This window comes from Ovis aries, chromosome 23, assembly GCF_016772045.2.
Source record: "Ovis aries strain OAR_USU_Benz2616 breed Rambouillet chromosome 23, ARS-UI_Ramb_v3.0, whole genome shotgun sequence".
Taxonomy (NCBI): domain Eukaryota; kingdom Metazoa; phylum Chordata; class Mammalia; order Artiodactyla; family Bovidae; genus Ovis; species Ovis aries.
Window position 1 is genome coordinate 37,976,236 of NC_056076.1, and position 21,747 is coordinate 37,997,982.

At 43.8% G+C, this 21,747-nt stretch overlaps 2 long non-coding RNA genes across 2 annotated transcripts in view; one reads left to right on the forward strand and one right to left on the reverse strand.

Annotated features, from left to right (window-relative positions):
• Window positions 1-12,552, reverse strand: part of LOC132658472 (uncharacterized) — a 53,782-nt gene extending 41,230 nt beyond the window's left edge. The window contains exon 1 of the long non-coding RNA XR_009598152.1: window positions 12,209-12,552. This is a non-coding gene — a long non-coding RNA (uncharacterized LOC132658472). The remainder of the gene's footprint in view (window positions 1-12,208) is intronic.
• Window positions 1,233-20,576, forward strand: LOC121817766 (uncharacterized). Its single transcript, XR_006057827.2, has 4 exons — window positions 1,233-2,839; window positions 5,446-12,587; window positions 13,509-13,567; window positions 18,583-20,576. It is a non-coding gene; the product is annotated as an uncharacterized LOC121817766 (long non-coding RNA).
• Window positions 20,577-21,747: the final 1,171 nt, after the last annotated feature.

Below are 21,747 nucleotides of genomic sequence, written 5' to 3' on the forward strand. Positions count from 1 at the left end.
GGAAATATGGCTACCGGTAGCCTTGGTCCTATGGATAATCCTCAAACTCATGGTACAAAAATGAGACACTCTCTCTCTCCTTATATTCCATGTATCAGATCTCTTGCAAAGAAATGTGACTGGACTTGCTTGGGGCAGGACCCAGTTAGGTTGTGGAGACTTGGCTGGGGTGTCATGATTGGATGGGGTGGATGGTGTAACCAGCCCAGCAGCCAGTCCCTTGGGAATCCTCTGGGCTCAGAAGATGATTCCCCTGTGTAAGACAAGTGTTGTTTTGAGGATACAAAAAAACAAAAAAAGACAGATGTCCTCCACACCTCATACCCTTTGGTATGGAAATGTGCCCTGTCCAAAGACACTGAAGAGCAAATGAGAATAAGAAAATGGGAAAAGATGCAGAAAAATGGCATCACCAATTCCACCCTTTCCAAGTGAAGTTGTTGCCCGTGGTGGTTCCACACACAGCAGGTTCAGTGAGTTAGACGCAGGCTGAGTCATGACAAGGCACTTCTGTCGGTGAAAATGCTGCAGCAACTGTCAACAGGTATCTGAGCGCTGCTAGAGTCAAAGAAAAGTCCTGCTCTGGAGCTGTTTCAGTTCAGTTGCTCAGTCGTGTCCGACTCTTTTGCGACTCCATGGACTGCAGCACGCCAGGCTTCCCTGTCCATCACCAACTCCTGGAGCCTGCTCAAACTCATGTCCATAGAATTGGTGATGCCATCCAACCATCTTACTCTCTGACATCCCCTTCTCCTCCTGCCTTCAATCCTTCCCAGCATCATGGTGTTTTCTCCAGTGAGTCAGTTCTGGAGCTATTTATCGAAAACAATTCACATTTATTGAGCATTAAGATTTGTCAGGCACTGGGCTAAGTATTGAGTATAAACATGAGTGATTAAAACAGACTATGTCTTAAGACCTTAAAATTTAGCTTTTGTGTCATATAAATCTTTACTCCCTCCATAGACTTCATTTGTAAGTGATGATTGTAGATGATTTTACTGTACTGATTTCCTTTGATTAAAAAATACTTTTAGGGGGACTTCCCTGGTGGTCCAGTAGTTAAGAATCTGCCTTCCAATGCAGGGGACATGAGTTGGATCCCTGGTCCAGGAACTAAGATCCCACATGCCCAGGGGCAATGAAGCCTGAACATGCCACAACTACTGAGTTCGTTTGCCACAAAGAAAGATCCTGAGTGCTGCAGCTAAGACCAGATGGAGCCAAAAATATTTTTTTAATTTTTTGAAAAGAAAAAAATTTAAGGAATTCCCTGGTGATCCGGTGGCTAAGACTCCAAATCCCCTATTAATACAGGGGGTCTGAGTTCGATCACCTGGTGAGGGAACTAGATCCCACATGCCATAACTAAGACCCAATGCAGCCAAATAAATAAATAAATTTTAAAAAGAAAAAAGGAAAACCCTCTGCCCTCCCACATTTGCCAAAAGTAGGTCATAACCTTTTAAAGGTGTCCCCCCTCTACAAGGAAGGACAGAAATGAATCACCAGGGATGACGCTAGACCCTATCAGCCTGGAGCCTGGAGGTGGCACTAGAGGAATCCTGATGACAAACTAACTGCCAACTAGTCCTTGCTGTTTAGTCACTAAGCCCTGTGACTTAGTCACTAAGTCTTTGCAACCCCATGGACTATAACCCACCAGGCTCCTCTCTCCAAGGGAGTAATACTAGAGTGGTTGCCATTTCCTTCTCCAGGGGATCTTCCTGACCCAGGGATTGAACCTGCATCTCCTGCACTGGCAGGGGATTCTTTACCACTGAGCCACCAGGGAAGCCCCTTGTCCTCTTCACTTGCCCCATATATCTGCCTCCCCGCAAGTCCCCTAGAAGCTCAGTTGTTTCCCTTTGTCTTGTCACTTTTCTACAAAATTATCACTCTTTTGTTATGATGCTGTATAAGTTCAAGTTCCAACCACCAGCTTTGAGTTACTCATTAGTGGGTTATCCCCCATATATGTATGGTACATACATTAATAAGCTTCTGTTTGTCTCCTGTTCATCTGTCTTGTGGGTCTGGTCCACAGGCCCCAAGATGGATAGAAGAAAACATTTCTTTTCTTCCCTTCCAGGTGACACACCTGAATGGCATGCTTTCACTAATGTATTAATGAATATGACCTTATTGAATTTTTGTCATAGTTGTTGGCAGGGAGTTGCCCAGAGTTATCCCACACAGATGAGAGGGGTAGCCAAGATCTCAATTAGATGCAGTATTGAAAAATAACATCCCAAATGTTAAAAAAAAAAAAAGGTTAAGCAACCGTAATATATAAGTTGTAATATTACATAATCATCAATAATTACATTTTCAAAAAACTTTAATAACATGGGGAAATGCCCAAAGTATACTAAGTGGAAAAAAAAAAAAAAAGCAGGCTAAAAATTCTAAACACATCATTTATTAAAGGAGTATAATGTGCATTTTTAAATGATGAGAAGGAAATGCAAAGTTAAAACTGAAGAGTAGGATTTTCCTGGTAGTCCAGTGGTTAAGAATCCAGCTGTCAACACAGAGGATGCTGGTTTGATCCCTGGTCCCGGAAGACCCCACATGCCACAGAGCGACTAAGCCTGTGCACTGCAACTACTGAGCAAGCACTCTAGAGCCCACAAGCCACAAATACTGAGCCCATGTGCCACAATTATTGAAGCCCAATCGCCTAGTGAAAGAGGAGAGTGAAAAAGTTGGCTTAAAGCTCAACATTCAGAAAACGAAGATCATGGCATCCGGTCCCATCACTTCATGGGAAATAGATGGGAAACAGTGGAAACAGTGTCAGACTTTATTTTCTTGGGCTCCAAAATCACTGCAGATGGTGATTGCAGCCATGAAATTAAAAGACGCTTACTCCTTGGAAGGAAAGTTATGACCAACCTAGATAGCATATTGAAAAGCAGAGACATTACTTTGCCGACTAAGGTCCGTCTAGTCAAGGCTATGGTTTTCCCAGGGGTCATGTATGGCTGTGAGAGTTGGACTGTGAAGAAGGCTGAGCGCCAAAGAATTGATGCTTTTGAACTGTGGTGTTGGAGAAGACTCTTTTGAGAGTCCCTTGAACTACAAGGAGATCCAACCAGTCCATTCTAAAGGAGATCAGCCCTGGGTGTTCTTCGGAAGGAACGATGCTGAAGCTGAAATTCCAGTACTTTGGCCACCTCATGTGAAGAGTTGACTCAATGGAAAGACCCTGATGCTGGGAGGGATTGGGGGCAGGAGGAGAAGGGGACGACAGAGGATGAGATGGCTGGATGGCATCACTGACTCAATGGACGTGAGTTTGAGTGAACTCCGGGAGATGGTGATGGACAGGAGGCCTGGCGTGCTGCAATGCATGGGGTTGCAAAGAGTCAGACACGAGCAACTGAACTGAACTGAACTGAATCACCTAGAACCCATGCTCCATGACAAGAGAAGTCCAAGCACTACAACTAGAGAAAGCCCATGCACAGCAACAAAGAACCAGAGCAGCCAAAAATAAGTAACTGTAGAGAGGGAGAAAAGATGCTCAGTGTTGTCCTGGAAAGTGCCAATTCAGAGAGTTCTAGAAACAAGAAAGGGGAAAAAAAAGCTTCTCTGCATGTATGCTGGGGAAGAGGCTTTCAGACCAGAGGGTAGAAGATCCCAGAGCTGACAGAGGAGTCATAGGTTCTTAGATTTTGGTAAAATCATTGGATAACAGAATGAGCTCCCCTTGTCGGGATCCTACAAGGCTGACCTAGGGTTGAAAGCATCAGCACAGGGAAGGTGATGGTCTCGGAGCACTCCCCCAACCTCCTCCCCCCCACCCGACCCCCCAGCGTCTTGCTGGAATACTGAGCTGCTGTCTGGGTTACAAAGCAGCTCCTGTCTGGACAAAGTGAGACAGTTACCTCATTCACCTCCAAGTGCAGCAGGGAAACTCTGCAGCTTCAGAGCACAGAAAGCAATCCCTGAATGCAATCGCCTGCCTGCAGCAAAAAGAAGCCAAACAGGTTCAGCCTGAAACTGCCCACCTACCTTTCCCATTTCCTCACCCCAGAGAGTTCTGAGATCATTCACCTCAGAGACCAGCTTTGCAACTGACATTTGGCCCAAAGTAAACCAAATGCAACTGACACCTGGACCAAAGTAAATGCTCACCTTGAGACGTAAGAGACTTGGGTTTGATCCCTGGGTTAGGAAGATCCCCTGGAGAGGAGGGCATGGCAACCCACTCCAGTATTCTTGCCTGGAGAATCCCATGGACAGAGGAGCCTGGCGGGCTACAGTCCATGGGGTCACAAACAACAGAAGAGACTTAGCATGCAGGCACAATCGCTCATGTCCTGGGATCACATACAGCATGCCTTGCCTCAGACTGTCTGTCCCTGGCAAGCACACCCACGTACACTGGAGGCTAAGGAAAGAATAAATTCCATAAACAGAAACTGGGAAACCACTGGTTAGTTACAACCAGGCAAAAAGGCAGACCACAAGCTGGATATGAGTCAACAAAGCAACAACACACGCCGACATACCATTTGAGAAGGTTCAATGAAAGCATTGTTTTAAGACAATTCTACCTATTTCCCTGGGTCCCCTCTAGTGAAGACACAATGCAATACTGTTGTAAAGAGAACCACGATGACAGCATGAAATCTGGAAAACGGATTATGAGAGAGTGAATAACAGCAACGACGTTTTACTGCAGTGCAGCACTAATTAAGACACACGAGGGCTGACGCTTACAAAAATAGTGAGGAAGAGTGAGAAGGGAAGGATTATGGGGGTTCAGTTCAGTTCAGTCACTCAGTCGTGTCCAGCTCTTTGTAACCCCATGGACTGCAGCATGCCAGGCTTCCCAGTCCATCACCAACTCCTGGAGTTTACTCAAACCCATGTCCATAGAGTCAGTGATGCCATCCAACCATCTCATCCTCTGTTGTCCCCTTTCTTCTCCCACCTTCAATCCTTTCTAGCATCAGGGTCTTTTCCAATGAGTTGGTTCTTCGCATCAGGTGGTCAAAGTATTGGAGTTTCAGCTTCAACATCAGTCCTTCCAATGAATATTCAGGACTGTTTCCTTTAGGGTGGGCTGGTTTGACCTCCTTGCAGTATCAGGGACTCTCAAGAATCTTCTCCAACACCACAGTTCAAAAGCATCAATTCTTCAGCACTCAGCTTTCTCTATAGTCCAACTCTCACATCCATACATGACTACTGGAAAAACCATAGCTTTGACTAGGTGGACCTTTGTTGGTAAAATAATGTCTCTGCTTTTTAATAAGCTGTCTAGGTTGGTCATAGCTTTTCTTCCAAGGAGCAAGCGTCTTTTAAGTTCACGGCTGCAATCACCATCTGCAGTGATTTGGGAGCCCAGAAAAATAAAGTCTCTCACTGTTTCCTTAGTTCACACTACGAGAGACTGAATAACAGCAAAGATGTTTTATTGAAGTGTAGCAGTCATTAATAAACACACAAGGGCTGATGTTTACAGAAATAGGAAGAGTGAGAAGGGAAGGATTGCGGGGATTAGTTCACACTATGCGTTGGCAGAGGCTGCAGTGCAGTCATCTAACACCACTGTTTCAGTTAAGCATTCTGAACTTCAGGAGATGAGAATAATCTCTTCAGATCTGAGATACACTCCATCAGTGGATGATCCATATAACAGAGGTTCATCTCTGTTGTGCTATGCCATTTCCTGTGTACCCTTCTAAGGGCCGGACATTAATAGCTTACTTCATCCTCACAGAAACACTTTGAACTGGGAGCTCTTACGTCCTCATCTTACAGATGAGAAGACTAGGACACAGAGAGGTTAAGCACCTTGGCCAAGGTCTTGCTGCTAGTAAGTGTCAGTGCAAGGCGGTGAGTTCAGGAAACCTGAGTGTTGCCCAGGAGGCTGGGGCTCCAATTTTCCCACCGTGGACTCATCTCTAGAGCTCACACCTTGGCCTTCCCTCTTTGAGTTTATAACACCTCTGGTCATGTTGATGTATGGCAGAAACCAACACAATACTGTAAAGCAGCTGTTCTTCAATTAAAAATAAATAAAAACTAATAATAACTCTAGGACTTCCCTGGTGGCTCAGTGGTAAAGAATCCGCCTGCTGATGCAGAAGATATGGGTTCCGTCCCTGGTTTGGGAAGATCCCACGTGCCACAGAGCAACTAAGCCCCTGTACCACATCTACTGAGCCTGTGTTTTACGAGCCTGGGAGCCACAACTATTGACTCCACACACCGCAACTACTGAAGCCTGTACCACAACAAGAGAAGCCACCGCAGTGAGAAGCCTGCACGCTGCAACAAAGACCCAGGGCAGCCGAAATGATGATAATAATGCCTCCATCTACCCAGCAGCTTGGCATAACTTTGACAAGATCAGGCACGTTCAGGGTGGTATGGCATAGACCTGGCGTAATAACTTTGATTATAAATGACTCTGTATTCAAGCATCCCTTCCTTCCAGCTTTAAAAACATCTCAGAATCCATAAGAAATACTTCCCATGGTTATGTCTGCTCACCATAAGAATCTCTTAAAATAGACTATTAAGATTTAGAACAATGTGCATTTGTATACGATTTTGTAATAAGGACTTTCTTACAGATATTTTTGCCTCTTGCAAATCCTGAAATGTCAGTGCTCGTACCATTCTCCCCATCTTAGAGGTGAGATAAGTAAGGTTCTGAGAGTTCAGGTGACTTGTGCAAGGAACATAGCTAACATATAACAACCAGACTAGAAACCAGGGTCCCCACGGGATCCAGCCTCTGGAAACCAGGGTTCTTTGGAAATCTCCCGTCACTAACATGGCAATTCATAACCCATAATAAGGTTTTCAGTAGACAGTGTTGACAGATTTTGATAGCAGGAAGGATTGTAAAGTGTTGGTACAAAACCAAAGCAGGCTCTGGCTGATTCATGTTGAGGTTTGACAGAAAACAACAAAATTCTGTAAAGCAATTATCCTTCAATTAAAAAATAAATTAATTTAAAAAACAAACAGAACAGTGTCTGAGTTCAGCAGAGCAGCTCGAATGGGGCCTTTCTTTTGTTCCTGGAGGGACCTTTTCTGAGTCTTTTCTGTCCCTTGTTCTCAGGGAAGCCTAGCAGTTGAGTCACTCACAAGCACGTGTTTTCAAACCAGGTGCTGTTTAATACCGTAATGCGGCTATTAACGCACCTTTCAATAATAACAGAACAGTGGAGGGTCTTTGTGTCAAGCAGAGAGAGCTGTGTTTTTTTTAATCGTGCTTAGGGGATTTCTGCTTCCTTTACCTGAAAGTGGTGGAGGTGAGGCAGTAGAAAAGGAGGAACTGAGCCCCAAGAGAGCAGTCGGGTGGGGGCAGAGGACAGATGGCCCCAGGGGACCTCAGCTGAAGGGGTGTGGCCAGCGGATGCCACTACCAGTGATGGTAGATAATATAGCCTCTTCTGCAGAACAGTTAACTTGTGTGTGTTAGCTTCAGACCTTGGGCAAGGGTGTCAAACATGGCAGCCTTGCCTACATCCTTAGGGAAATAAGAGAAGAGGCTCTTATTATGTGGCGTAACAGGGGAAGAGACAGGAGAGCAAGCAGCTGCATGAAGTGGTTATAAAACAGCCAGCGCTGAATGACAGGAGCTGGGGGTGACATGGGGGGAGAGAGGTGAGACCTGACACCCAGGAGGGAAGTGAGGACAGGACAAGCAGCCCCTCCCTTCCTCAGGGCTCCCCAGCAATCGTTGGGGAGGAGCTCGAACACGCTGCCCAGCAGAGTAGGAGCTACAACAGCTTGTGTAGGTTTGGTTTTTTTTGCCATGTCCTACAGCATGTGGGATCTTAATTCCCCTCCCAGGGATGGAATCTTGCCCCCTGCACTGGGAGCTCAGAGTGGCAACCACTAGACCACTGGGGAAGTCCCAGCTTGTACAGGTTTAAGTGGAAGTGTTCCTTCACCGTCACGTGAATGCCTAAAGGTACTCCCGTACACACACACAAACACACACACACACTGGCAAGCTAGAGGACCTGGGGAAAAGTCATGTGACTTTCGTCGAATGAATTAACTTCCATATGTCCTGAAATTAAGCAGACTAACGTGGAAAACCAGAAAACAATATGGCCTCACACTAAAAGTGTCATTGTGGAAGATGGGGGGCCAGGGGCCCATAGTGAGTTATGGGAAATGAAACCACACGAGTGACAGAACTTCAACCATGAGAAAAGTGATTTATGCAAGGCACATATAAATGTGGGCTGTTTTGCAAATAGGACTTAGTCCCTTTTGATTTCAGACACTTGAAAGGGGCCCTGTGCTACACAGCCTAGACGATCACCAACCAGCTGTCATTTAGACTCTGTCAACATACATTTTTATAAAAAAATACAGTAGGGATCTTGGTCACCCCAAACAGCCTTTCATTATTTGCATTTGTGATATAGTCCCATTTATACCTTTGATATCCCTTGGACAGCAAGATCAAACCAGTTAATCCTAAAGGAAATCAACTCTGAATATTCATTGGAAAGACTGATGCTAAAGCTGAAGCTCCAAAACTTTGACCACCTAATGTGAAGAGTCGACTCACTGGAAGACTCTGATGCTGGGAAAGATTGGGGGAAGTAGGAAAATGGGACGAGAGAGGATGAGATGGTTGGCTGGCATCACCGACTCAATGCATTTGAGTTTGAGCAAGCTCTGGGAGATAGGGAAGGAAAGAGAAGCCTTGGGTGCTGCAGTCCATGGGACTGCAGAGTTGGACATGACTTAGGGACTGAACGACAAATACCTTTGATATAACCTCCTATCTATTAAAAGGAATGTTAGTACATAGTACATCTAGTCTTAATGAGCATCTAGATGTTTCTGGAAGAACCATCAGCTATGAAATGATAATGATGTAAATATTTAAGTGACAATAATGAGACCTGGCATTAAGATGAGCTCCATATTTATTTTAGTCATTTAGTCACAAAAAGGGCAGTCCTCTGAAGGTAATCTTTGCATTCTAAAAAGACCTAGTTTTCATCACACTGCATTATTTTTTAATACCCTGAAATTGCTTTTGGAGGAATGAATGTAATTCTGTTGCTTCTAATGTGATGATAACTCCTGGGAATATTTTAATATGTGAAAAAATTTAATGCAAATAAAAATCATCCATTGAAGTAATTTTATTTCAGTAATATGATTTCAGTAATATTTCAGTAATATGATTCTAATATAAATTCAAGATTTAAAAAATCAGGTTTCCTTTAAAGGACTCTTAACATGTTTTTACGATATTGCATAGGTATTTGTGTAAGCTAATTCAGAGAATTTTTTTCTATCAATATCTTTATTCATCAGGAAGCGGCTGAAATAGAGCCCTTGTAGAGAGGGAGACCCAGTTAAGATGGTGTTATGGCTTGAACTGTGTCGTCCCAGAAAGACATGTCTAAGTCTTAACTCCCAGAGCCTTGGAAAGCAACCTTAGTTGGCAATAGGGTCATTGAAAATGTAATTAGTTAACATGAGGTCATACTGTGCAGGGGGGCCCCTAATCCACTATTATACTGATATCCTTATAAGAAGACAGCCATGTGATGCTGTGTGCGTGCAACACACACACTGAATGCCATGTGACCACAAAGAGACTGGAGTGATGCAGTGCAAGCCAAGGAGCCTAGGGCTTGCTGGTGAAACCAGGAGCCAAATAAAAGGCACGCAGCAGGTTCTCCCCTGAAGCCTCTGAGGGTACAAGGCCCTGCCCACACCTTGTGCTCTCCCTGGCTAGACTAGCCTCCAGAATGGAGTTCGGAGTTGTAGCCACTGGACCTCCAAGGAAGTCCCAGGGTTATGTATTCTTAAATCTCACACTAACTTTGAGATTTTAGGATAATATAAAGAGGCCAGGAACGCAAAAGTGAAAAAGAAAGAAAGCTGATTTTAAAAGCCATATTATTCATTAGGAATGATTTGGCTACAAACAACAGGAAAAACCTACTCGCTGTGGCCTAAAGAACAAGAAATGTGTTATCTGACATAACAAGGGGTCTCCAAGCCGGGAAGTCCACAGCATGGACTTCATCCCATGGTTCTGGGTCTTCATCAAGCATATGAGTTCTTGCCCTCTTTCTCTCTGCCATCTTCACTTTGTAAGCTTTGTCTGAAGGCTGGCTCCCCTCCCAGCAGCAAAATGTCCCTGGCTCCTTCAGGGTTCACACCAAACAGGGCACAATCCCGAAGAGGACACTATGTCTACCTGGAGAGAGGAAAACTCTCCCAGCAACCCTCTGTAGATACCCCCTCCTCACTGGCTAAAACTGTGCCAATGCACCTCTAAATCATTGCTGAAAAGAAGAATGCAACCAGAGATTGTTCATTGTCCCCAGATATCCTCTTCTTTCTTCCTTTCTACAGAGAACTCCCGGAAATTTCATCTGGAAACATAATCAGCAAGCTAAAAGCCGCCTTCCCCAGCTTCCTTGCATCCCCGTGTAGCCGTGGGCCTAAGTTCTGGCCATTAGGGTGTGACAGGGGATGATACAGGTCATTCCTGCATTATTCCTTAAAAAGAAGTGTGCTCTCCTCCATCCCAGGTCCTCCCCTCTGCTTCTGTTAGGGGAAACACACTGACTGAAATTGCCCACCCTGGCCAGGCACCATAGTAACCATCTACGTGAGTTATTTTATGACAGGAGATCCTAGTAAGGAACACGGAACTAACAAGCCACCACCAACCAGAAGAGTTTGGGAAAGGTCTAAAGGAGACACCATGTGTCCAACCAGCCTCCGACAATCCTTCTCACTGGCATCTATCTTGGCCGAGCAATGTGTGCACCACCAGGAAGGACCATGAATTAGAGTGATGGGCCAGAGAAAACCCAGAAACTAATCCCATCACTGTAAAACCCGAGCCTTCAAGCCACGTGGCAGAGCAGTCCTCCTGGGTGCCCTTATGCTCCTGTTCTCTGCCCGGGCGCCCCTTTCCAATAGAGTCTCTTGCTTTGTCAGCTTACGTGTCTCCTTGGATAATTCATTCCGAGTGTTAGACATGAGCCCAGTCGCAAACCCTGGAAGGGGTTCCCCTTCCAATAACACTACCATGAAGATTTGGTCATGCACAGTCAGCTTCAAACATGAAGACATGGGTAATTCCTCTGGGGATGACAACAACAGGTAGGAGGAACCTGGGACCCAAGACATTCTCAAGAACCTGAGCCTGGCTACCATGCTAGAGCCACTCTTTCTGGCTGAAGATGAAGCTGGCCTCCTCTGGAAATTTACGGCCACACAGAGGAGGAACTCCCTTCCCTCCCAGGGCTCATTGACAACCTCTCCCATCTCTGCCCTTCTTCATTTCTCAGGTATCTAGAGAGTGTTAGTCGTTCAGTCATGTCTGACTGGACCCCATGGACTTTAGCCTGCCAGGTTCCTCTGTCCATGGGATTTTCCAGGCAAGAATACTGGAGTGGGTGGCCATTCCCTTCTCCAGGGGATCTTCCCAACCCAGGGATGAAACCAAATCTCCTGCATTGGCAGGCGGATTCTTTACTGTCTGAGCCACCAGGGAAGCTCAAGTATCCAGAGAACAGCAATTTAGTTCTTTTAGGTGGCTCAGTTGTTAACAATTGGCCTGCAATTCAGGAGACCCAGGTTTGATCCCGGAGTCGGGAAGATCACTTGGAGAAGGAAGGAATGGCAACCTGCTCCAGTATTCGAGACTGGTGCGCTAGAATCCGTGGGGTCGCAAAGAGTCATTCTATTCATTCAAAGTTCAACTTCTCATTAGGGCTGACTAAAATCTTCATCTATTTGAGTGGTCTTTCTTATCCTCTTGATGCCTCTGAGATAAAAGGAGCTTGGAGGGTACCATGTCCAGGCCTGCTCTGGCCTCAGGGCGGTATCCCTCATTTGCTGGGTGAAGTGGCTACTTGTTGGAGGAATGGCTGGTCAGCGCCCAATGGGCTCCTGCATCACCCGGAGTCTATGCCACACATACCCCCAGGCTCTTGCCCACCCAAGCCTCTGCTGTCACTTCTCCAGTCCCTGTCCCCTTTGTCCCACAAGGCCCACAGATTCTCAAGCCAACCACCTCTGTATCTTCCAGGATCCATGAGAGCAGCCTGTGGGAGCTTCAGTCTGGTGGGATGCTTCCTGGGAGCCATCCACTCTCCTCCACCCCGACCCCAGCATGCAACCTTGTCCCAGGCCAAAGAGAGAAATGAATCCATCCAATCTCCCAGTCCCTTACCTCGGGCTCCACACGCCTCTCCGCAGTGGCCTTAGGAAGAAGGCAGGCTTTCCCCTCCTCTTCCTGCCCTGAAGACCATCCCCCTTCATCACATCCTCTTTCTTCCAGAGGTGACTCCTGCCCTTGCCCCGGGGTAGAAAGGGTTCAGGAAATAGAAACCAGCTAATCGTAAGGAAACACAGCCAGGCATCATTCAAAAATATCTTATCTGTTACAAAGGGGAAAGAAGTCTCTAGAACAACGATTGCCTCAGCTAGGAAAAGCCAGGGCCTGGCGGAAGAGACCGGCCTTCACCGGGAAGCCAAGGTCCACGTTACAGCCCGGGGCTCCCAAAGCCCTTGTATGCCGGTGGGAGGAGCCCCGCGCAGGGAGGACCCAGGTAGGGGGGGTGGGGCCTCGTCCTGCCTTCTCTGCACCGCCAGCTCCCCCAACCCCCCACCCCCACCCCGGTACTCAGCCCCTCCGGTTGGTGTCTGGCTCAGATTCTCAGAACATTGTTTTGAGCCGAATGAACTTATCCTGGCCTTTGCCAATGACTCACTCTTTGCCCTTGTCAAGCTTCCTTGTTTAAGTCTCAGTTTTTCCCTCAATAAAGTAGAGCTGATAACGAATAAAACCTACTTCACAAGGATTCTTCCAGTGTGAAAAAGAAAATGTACTGAAATGAGCTCACTTGGTGAGCTCAGAAATGTAGTGGGGAGTATAGATTTCTGTTTACCCTGGAGCTTACCTGGTTCTTCCTTATGGCTCTGCTTCCTGTAATGGCCTCTCTACCAGTGAAATTTTAAAAGGAGGTGCCTCATCTCTGGGTCTGCTCAGGCCTCAGGACCCCATCCTATTTAAGCGCATGGTTTCCTTTTACCAACACTCTCCATTGAAGTCTCCCTCAATTTTCCTTTAAAATATATTTGAAAACGAAATGAGGAATTGGGAAGCATTTTTGTTCATTGAAACCTTATGATACTTAATGTCAGAAAGGCTGGAGAAAGTGACCGTGGGAGCAAAAGGAGAAAGGAGTGAAATATTTATAGCACTGAGAGAAAATCAGCAAGCTGGAATTCTGGGTCTAGCAAATCATCCTTCCAAACCAAAGGAGAAATAAAGACTTTTATAAGAAACCAGAAACTGAGGGAATTTGTCTCCAGCAGACTTGTCTTATAAGAAATTGTTGAAAGATGTTCTTTAGAGAGAAGGAAAATGCTATAGGTCAAAAACTCAGATCTACATAACAAAAGAGAGTTTGAGAAATGAAGATAAAATAAAATCTTTTATTTCTCTCATTTCTTCGATTTTTTTTTAGCCATGCTAAATGGCATGTGGGATCACTAGATGCAAGGAATCTAACCACCTGATTGCCAGGTAAGTTCTTATTTTTCTTATTCTTAACAAATTAAACAGTTAGTCATTAGTTCAAAGGCATAACAGCAACAATGCATTGGATGATTATAGCTTATGGGTAAATGAAGTGCCTGACAGCAGTGTTACAAGAGACGGGAGGGAGGTATTCCATGAAATGGTATAATGTCATTTGAAAGGAGACTTAGATTAGCTATATAAGTATATTGCAAACTGTAGAGCAATGACTAAAAAGAATTTTAAGGAGGTATATTGATATACAAAGAAAGAAAACTGAGTCGTACAAAATGCTTAATTAAAACTGGAGAAGGCAGGAAGAGCAGACAACAAAAAAGAAACGAAGAATGACAACAATGAGCAAGAACAGCTGTGTATATGGTTGTATATATGATTGACACTAATATAGCCGTATCAGCAATCACTGTAAATGTGAATGGTTCTAATATGCCAATTAAGAAACAGAGACAATGACTCAGCTATATGTTGTCTGTAAGAAATCCAATTTAATTACAAAGACACAGCAATTTCCCTGGTGGTCCAGTAGCTAAGACCTTGTGCTCCCAATGCAGGGGGCCCACGTTTGATCCCTGGTCAGAGAACTAGATCCCACATGCTGAAACTTAAGGTTTCTCATGGCACAATTAAGGGTTTGCATGCTGCAACTAAAGATTCCCCTTGCCATAATTAAGACCCATGCCCAGGCAAACAAATATTTTAAATTTTTTTTAAAAATAAATATAAAGACTCAGATCAAAAGTAAAGTGATGGAGACAGATAAACCATGCTACACTGATCAAAAGAAAACTGCGCTAGCTAAACTAACTTAGACAAATCATCTCCTGCAATATCTTGGAATATAATCAAATCAATATATGGTATATATGGGACATGCCAATCAGGTCCATAGCTCTAGGAGAAGTGTTTGAGGAAAGTCTGAATGTTTATATATGTTGGCTGCTTTTTTCTGCCTTTAGCTAAAGTCTGTGAGAGAGATAAGTCCAGGCAAGAGCTAGCCAGTTGGAAGGTAAGGTGGAATGGAATACATTTCCACTAAGGAGGTTTTGGAAAGTCTTTCTTGAGTGCTCTTTAGCAGACAGTGGGAGCCAGACAGATTAATAAAGTTTGGTTCCTTCCCAACCCAAGCCTATTGCTTCACGTGGCCTCAGGGTATCCATCATGATACTTCAAGTGTGGGTTTGTGCCATGTGCCAGCCAGTGAATCAAAGCAGTGATTCCTCTGGCTTAAGAACTTTTCCCTGACAAGATGTATGGCTATGGTTACAAAGGAACCTTTGGACCAAAGAACTGAATATAAGGAAAAACACCAGAAACATGTCAAAAGTCCTTCAGGAATCTGTAATTCTTTAACTCCCTAAACCAAACCTCAGGGTCCTCAAAACTCAACCTACACGAGAGCGTACTCTTCAATACCACTTCAGGTGTAGTCTCAAGGAGGATAATTGATGGAAGAACCTTCCAGAGGCAAAACCAAAGGCCACAGATGATAATGAACAAGGAAATTCCTCGGCCAAGCCAGGGTCTAATGGAGAGACACACTTTATTGCTGGAGCAGAGAGTCTCAGTGGGTACTACATCACTACAGTGGTCCAGTGATTACTGTTTCCCTCCTTTTCTTTCCTTTTCGGGAAGAGCATTTTTATGATCCTGTTCCTCATTTGTTGTTGTTGTTCAGTTGCTAAGTTGTGTCTGACTCTTTGTGACCCTGTGGACTGCAGCATGCCTGGCTTTCATTGTCCTTCACCATCTCCCAGAGTTTGCTCATACTCATGTCCATTGAGTTGGTGATGCCCTCCAACCATCTCATCCTCTGTCATCCCCTTCTCTTCCTACCCTCAATCTTTCCCTGCAGCAGGGTCTTTCCCAATGAGTTGGCTCTTTGCATCAGGTGGCCAAAGTATTGAAGCTTCAGCATCAGTCTTTCCAATGAATATTCAGGGTTGACTTTGTTTAGGATTGACTGGTTTGAACTCCTTGCTGTCCAAGGGACTCTCAAGAGTCTTCTCCAACAGTTCAAAAGCATCAATTCTTCACCTACTGATATTGAAGGGAAAAGTTCTTAGAAAAGGCTGATGTCACCCTCACAGATAACCTGCTACATGCTAAGTCACTTCAGTCGTGTCTGACTCTTTGCAAACCCATGGACTGTAGTGCCCACCGGGATCCTCTGTCCATGGGATTTTCCAGGCAAGCAAGAATACTGGAGTGGCTTGCTATTTAACCTAGGGGTCATTTAGTATATGATGAATTTATATATCTATCTTCTGCATTACCTTTAGTTGCTAAGGCTCTGGAGAAACAGGAACTCCTATTCATTGCTGGTAGATATGCAAATTGGGACAACCATTGTGAAGTGGAATTTGGCAATATCTAAAAAAACCACACGTGTTTGTTTTTGACACAATACTTGCCCTTCTAGGAAGCTGTCCCAGGAAACACCTTCAATTACATGAAAATACTTTAGCCCAAGATTGTTCATTGGAATATCATTTGTATTAATAATTGCACTCTGAATGTCCAAACATAAGAAAGTAATTGAAGTATGATATTATTCATATGGTGAAATATGATAGAACTATAAAACAACAGTAATGAGAATGATCTCTATAAACTCAGTTCAGTTCAGTCGCTCAGTTGTGTCCAACTCTTTGCAACCCCATGAACTACAGCACTCCAGGCCTCCCTGTCCATCACCAACTCCCAGAGTTTACCCAGACTCATGTCCGTTGAGTTGGTGATGCCATCCAACCATCTCATCCTCTGTTGTCCCCTTTTCCGCCTGCCCTCAGTCTTTCCCAGCATCAAGGTCTTTTCAAATGAGTCAGCTCTTCGCAGTAAGTGGCCAAAGTATTGGAGTTTCAGCTTCAACATCAGTCCTTCCAATGAATATTCAGGACTGATCTCCTTTAGGATGGACTGGTTTGATCTCCTTGCAGTCCAAGGGACTCTCAAGAGTCTTTTCCAACACCACAGTTCAAAAGCATCAGTTCTTCGGCGCTCAGCGAAGCCACCATTTGCCTTTTTTCAGAGGTAACATTTACATTGATTGTGTAAAAGCAATAGAGTAAAACTGCAGGGACTATCACAAATCAAGGTTGTGCCATACACCCTCTACTAGCACTCATTCTTGGTTAAAAAAAAAGACAATTTCCCTTAAGAATATTTGGATGAAGCAGTAAAAATTAGTAATGTTATCAGACTTGATTTGAGTTCATGTCTTTTTAATAGTCTTTGTAACAACTTCCCTGGTGGTGCAGTGGATAAGAAGCCCCTGTCACTGCAGGGGACATGGGTTTGATTCCTGGTCCAGGAAGATCTCACATGCCTCAGAGCAGCTAAGCCAGTGCACCACAACTACTGAGCCCATGTGCAGCAACTACTGAAGCCCAATTACCTAGAGCCCACGCTTCACAATAGGAGAAGCAACTGCAATGAGAAGCCCACACACTGCAGTGAAGAGTAGACCCTGCTCACCGCAGCCAGAGAAAGCCTGTGTGCAGCAACAAAGGCCCAGCACAGCCAGAAATAGAAGAGATGAATTACTAGTCTGTGTGACTAAATGGGAAATACCCGTGAAGCACTTCTGACACACACAGTACAATGGTTACCTCAAGGAAAAGTGTTTCTGCTATTGTTTGAGTCACAAGCTGAGCTAGCCACTTTCTCATAGAACACCATTTTTACCTGAAAGAATACCTGCCAGACAAACTTGTTATTCACACATGGGTGTTTGAGGATTGTTTTTATTTTTCTCAAATATAAGTGAGTGAGCCTCTCTCTTCAAGGAAACAACTGATAGTATATGCTGCCAATGGTAAAACTCAAAACTTTCAAATCAGAATGGCAATTTTGGGAAATTTCTATCTACCACTGTAGGCTCTTTGGTTTCTTGATACTTGAAGACTTTTCTATTGGTGTGAGAGATGATATATTTTTAATATATTTTAATTTAATTTTATTTATTTGGTTGCACTGGGTCTTAGTTGCAGCACAGGACCTCTATCTTCATTGCAGCATGTGGGATCTAGTTCCCCTACCAGGGATCAAACCTGGGCCCCCCTGTGTTGGGAGCCTGGAGTCTTAGCCAATGGACCACCAAGGAAGTCCTCAGACGTGATAATATATCAAATAATTTTTGATACTGTATGATGAAATGTGTCCACATTAGGAAGACCTTCATACTTCAATTAATCATCATTTTCCAAATGCACAAAATCCTGCATGGCTAAGGATCCAACCAAAGTATAAGAAAGATCAATGGATTATAATGTAACAGAACTTTTAAAAGTTTATTAATATCCTTTCAGAGTCCACACTGCAACTACCTTTTAAGAAACTACTACTGCTGAGTTTTAGGGTAGTATTAAAGAACATATACAATTTTCTGAAAAAACTGTTAAAATACTCTTCCCTTTTCTAACTACATATTTGTTTGAGGCCAGGACTCTATATGCTTCAGTGAAAATAATACACTGCAAGAGATTGTATGAAGCAGATAGAGAATTTAGCTGCATTTCAGTAAGTCAGACATTGTAAATCCATGCCTTCTTTCTTTCTATTCTTTTTTGTTTGAGAAAATGGAGTTCTTTTTCATAAAAATATATTTATATTTCAGGAGCTTATTACTGTTCATTTTAATCAAAATAATAAATAAATACTTTTGATAACTTATCAAGGGTTTTTTGTTTGTTTGGCTGAGCCATGAGGCGTGTGGGATCTTAATTCTCCAGCTAAGGATTGAATCTACGTCCCCTGCATTGGAAGCTCAGAGTTTTAACCACTGGACCACTGGGGAAGACCCTCAGTTTTAATTTCTAATGCAGTAAATATAACAGAGAAAGCCCACATATACAAAAGCTCTTTCACTCTTCTATAATTTTTAATTGTGCGAAGAGGCCCTGAGACTAAAAAGTTTGAGAATTGCTGATCCATAGTGTACCACCTATTGTATAACACAGAAACATATATCTATCTGCTTTTCTTCTTTTTTGATAAAATAGATACAGGAACGGAGAAAGCAATGGCACCTCACTCCAGTATTCTTGCCTGGAAAATCCCATGGACGGAGGAGCCTGGTGTGGTGCAGTCCATGGGGACACGAAGAGTCGGACATGACTGAGCGACTTCGCTTTCATTTTTCACTCTCATGCATTGGAGGAGGAAATGGCAACCCACTCCAGTGTTCTTGCCTGGAGAATCTCAGGGATGGGGGAGCCTGGTGGGCTGCTGTCTATGGGGTCTCACAGAGTCGGACACGACTGAAGCAACTTAGCAGCAGCAGCAGCAGATACAGGAAGTAAAGACTAGAAACTAATGATCCTGCCGGAATTCCCTGGCAGTCCAGTGATTAGGAGTTAGTGTTTCCACTGCAAGTATCACAGGTTCAAACCCTGGTTGGGAACTAAGATCCTGAGTGCCTCTCTGCGTGGCCAAAAAAGAAAGAAACCAATGATTGTGGATATTAACAGAGATTATCTATAAGGTGGGAGGGATTAGCAGGAAGTGAACCTGCCATTAAGTTTTGATTTTGGAATCATGCTGTTTTGCATACCAAAAAGGTCATTATCATCATCATAATGATAAAATGAAACAAATGTAGGACAACCAGAGAAAGGAATATAAATTTAATAAATGAACCAAAAGAAAGAAAGAATAAAAAATTAACCTAAACGTATTTCAAAACAGTAACAGTCATATGGAAGGAAGAGCTGACTCAAGTAACTTCTGAACATGGTATTTTGACCTTACACACTCAGACTAAAGAAAACAAAGAAAGGAATACTGAATTATAATAGTCAGTTTCTTTGTAGAGGCAGGGTTGGTATATTCTAGGATTGAACAAGTAGTCATTATCTTGAGGGTAATGAGAAACAGGTTCCTTACTGTCAGAGAAGAGTTGTAACCATGAAGAACAAGAAGACTGAAAGGAGTCTGTGGTGTTGAATTGAAATTGGAGCTATCAGTGTGAATTCATGGTTTTCAACTGGATGCAGTGTGTGTGTGTGTGTGTTCTTCCTCTGTCTATTGAGAGGACCTAGAAGCAATGACAATCCAGTAGTAATATGTACTTTGCACATTTAGAGCCCAGATCTTAGTATCTGTGTATCTTTTTCTACTGAAAATGACCAGGGCTTCTTAGAGAAATGGTAGATTCTAGGGTTGGGCCAGGAAAGCCAATATGAGCCTGGAACAAAAAGTTGTACCAGAAAATAAGAAAATCCTCAAAGAGTGATGGAATAATAGTATCTCAAAAGCACCCTCTCTAATTTATCTATATAAGTATTTCAATATGCTTGAACTTCTTCACTGGAGGGATTTTTGAAAGGCTACAATTAATAAATGTGAAAAATATTGGAAAGATAAACATACAGCATTCATATCTCTTTTGCACCTACTCTGGGCTTCCCTGGTGACTCAGATGGTAAAGAATCCCCCTGCAATGCGGGAGATGCAGGTTCAAGCCCTGGATCAGGAAGATTCCCTGGAGAAGGGAATGGCTACCAAGAATACTCCAGTATTCTTGACTGGAGAATTTCATGGACAGAGAAGCCTGACAGGCTACAGTCCATGGGGTCACCTGGGAAGCCCCAATAAGACCAGGTGCAGCCAAATGAATAAAGAAAAATGAATATTTTAAAAATAATTAAAAGTTCCAAAATAAAGGTAAATGAGACAGTAGCAAAATTCTGAGACATGTTATAAGGGGCCAGGACCATGAAGACATCATGCTGAGTAAAATCAGCCATACTCACAGGGACAAATACCTTAGGATTCGACTTAAATGAGGGACCTAGGATGGTCAGATTCATAGAGACAGGGAGTAGAATAGGTTACCAGTGGTTGAGGAGAGAGGAGATGGTGTTTAATGGGTCAGAGTTTCAGTTTGGGAAGATGAAAAAAGTCAGGGAGATGGATGGTGGTGAAAGGTGGCACAACAATGCAAATGTACTTAATGTCAGTGAACCATGCAATTAAAAATGGTTAAAATGGAAAATGTCATGCTGTGTATATTTTACCACACAAACAAACAAACAAAAAAAGAGGGTTGATAACCCCAGCTTCAAACTGAGGTTTCATTCTACAAAAGTAGTTAAGGAACTGACTCCTTCCCATCAGAGAACATCTTGCCAATCAAGGTGAGAAACAGCCTATTTAAATAAAAGTTATGAGCAGGCCCCAGGAGGCAGGCTTAATCACCACAGTCATTAGCCAACAGCCTGTTTGCAGGCTGACACCTCCCAGGGATGTTTGGAGAAATCCAGCCTTTTCCAAGCCTTTCACACCCTTTGACCTCTACAGTGTGAACAGGAAAAATAAAGTCGTGTAAAACAGCTGACTTATGCATTCTGAATTGTGACTCCTGCCTGAAAGCTGGCTCTATCCTGGCCTGAAGGGGTTCCCATTCTCATCTAGCTACTCATTATTTTTTTATAGTCTAAACAATGGTAAAGTGTTTTCTATGTTTTAAGTGTTTGTAATAATTGCGTGTACAGTCTCAAATAGGCTCAGTAAATCTTATTTTTAGAAACTTAAAGTACCAAGCAAAAAAAAAGTTCCCATTTTCATAGGCACAATGAAATTTCAGGCCTTTAATCTTTTAAAACCCTATTCACCAGGCACTTTGCCTCAAACTTGTTCCAGAGAAAACAGCAAACTTCATCTCCCTGAAATACAGCCAAATGTCATCATTTTCTACAGAATAAGGCCTGATCCCACCTCAGGCTCATGCGTGCTCACTTTAGTCGTGTCCAGCTCTTTGCAATCTCATGGACTGTAGCCTGCCAAGCTCCTTTGTCCGTGGGATTCTCCAGGCAAGAATACTGGAGTGGGTTGCCATTTCCTTCTCCAGGGGATCTTCCCAATCTAGGGATCAAACTCGGATCTTCAGCATTGGCAGGTGGATTCTTTGGCCTCTGAGCCACCAGGGAAGCCCTGTCACTGGCTTTAAACAACAGGCCTGTGTGTGGGTGCTAAGTTTGTTTCAGTCGTGTCCAACTCTTTGCTGCCCTATGGACGATAGCCCTCCAGGCTCCTCTGTCCATGGGATCCTCCAGGCAAGAATACTGAGGTGAGTTGCCGTGCCTCAAATTCCTGCCAACTCTACTTCCTCCAATTCTTTCTTTTAATGTTTATTTACTTATCTGGCTGTGTTAGGTCTTCTGTGC